The 1782-nt window shown below is 40.3% G+C and overlaps 1 non-coding gene across 1 annotated transcript; it reads left to right on the forward strand.

The window, feature by feature from the left end:
- Window positions 1-981: 981 nt before the first annotated feature.
- LOC128580366 (small nucleolar RNA U13) lies at window positions 982-1085 on the forward strand. Its single transcript, XR_008378660.1, has one exon. It is a non-coding gene; the product is annotated as a small nucleolar RNA U13 (small nucleolar RNA).
- The last annotated feature ends 697 nt before the right edge of the window (window positions 1086-1782 follow it).

Genomic DNA, 1782 nt, shown 5'->3' on the forward strand with positions numbered 1-1782 from the left:
AAAACACAAGTTGGTTATTTTTTGATACACATATCTCTGAGTGGCTTTTTCTCATGGATGGCTCTACAGCAAACCACACCCAGGGATTTGCCTGATGTTGCTGGGCCCTCTTAAAACTCAGAGGTTTGAAATCCTAGGTTGTTGTAAGACTGAACAGTAAGTATGCTTTTACTTGTTTTTTCAAAGCTCTGCTATAAAGTGTACTTAATACAAGTAAATGATAAAGAGCTATCAACTTGGCTGCAGTGTGCCCAGTTATAGTGTGGTTCATCCAGGTGAAATGTTCCATTCTCCTTTTCAACCAAGCTCATTGATCCAAAGTGACCAAAACCCAGGAATTCCTAGGAGTGTGTTCAGGCTTCACTTTACCAGGGGTGTCCAATCTTTTTTCTTTTCTGCCACACATTGAAAGAGAGTTGTCTTGGGTCACACATTAAATACACAAACCCCAACGAAAGCTGATGAACCAAAAGAGGTCCGTGCATAGTTTTTGCAATGGCGGACACCACAGATAAGCAGAATAATCCTCACCTAATCTACATGTGGCCCATGGGAGTCTAATCAAATCAACACAGCCTGAGGAAAAGACCAGGCTGCTTGTCATTTGAGGCAGACATCTCTCTGTTCCCTTACTGCTTTTCTTCTCCTCCCCCCACCCCAATACCACATACGCAAGAAGAATCACTGTGCCCTGTAATTATGCTGCTGGATGAGGAAGGACACCTCCTTAGCATGGGAATATGTTCAGGGTTCCCCCATCTGGGAAGCAAACAAACCTCCCACCTCACGGACACCTGCTAACCCCCCAGCCCAAGCTCTCTTCTTTCCTGCACACAGACGGCCTCTCAAAGAACCCATTGTGGGCACCCACTCTCAATTTCCATCCTGTCAGCATGTAAAATGTTGATATTTTGTTCACTGTAGACTTTTTTACATTGGTTTTGGTTTTACAAATACTGACTTAAAATACTATCACCCTTGATCTTTTCACGGTTCATAAACATGACAATGGGATTTTCACGCTCATGGGTGCCCTGTGCCTTCCTTAAACCTGGTTACAACATGGACACATTACCTGTCTGATGTGAAAAAGAAAATCATTAATCTTGATTACTTCATTTTTGGCACCCTCCCCCTTACATTTTTGCCCCAAGACAATTGCCTCTCTTCCCTCACCTTAGCCTCAGCCCTTTCTACTCACTCCTCAGCCTAGGCCATTCAGCTTCTGCTCCCAATACAGCAATGGAAACTGATCTTGGAAACTAAAACTTGCTAAAAAAAAAGCCTGTCATTTGTTTTACAGGACAATTTTTCAGTCTCTGTTTTCCATGACAATGCCTTTAAACACTTCAAACACATCAAACGACAAACAAAATTTACACAAATACGATGATTACAAAACATGTTACTATGCTTACACCTATAGGCCTCGTCCTAAAAAGTCAATATCTTGTTTTCTTCCCCATTTCTTTATTATTTTAATAGTATCCATATACTTCCTAAGTTTATAGTGGTTCTTCATTAAAAATCTTTCCAAGGGTAGAGTGTTCTTATCCTTAACAAAAAGAATATTAACTCAGCCAAGATTATAGGATCTGGTTGACTCATTTTATTTTTTCTAAATTTCAGATTAATAGGAGGGTATAAGTGATTAGGTTACATTGTTTGCATTTGTTAGGTAAAGTTCAAGTTGTACTTGAATTTCTCTCCTCTCCTTTCCTCCTTCCACCTCTCCCCAACTTGAATTTAATTTTGTTTTTCTCTCATGGGGGTATGGTTGTT

The sequence above is a fragment of the Nycticebus coucang genome, chromosome 2, assembly GCF_027406575.1.
Source record: "Nycticebus coucang isolate mNycCou1 chromosome 2, mNycCou1.pri, whole genome shotgun sequence".
Classification (NCBI taxonomy): Eukaryota; Metazoa; Chordata; class Mammalia; order Primates; family Lorisidae; genus Nycticebus; species Nycticebus coucang.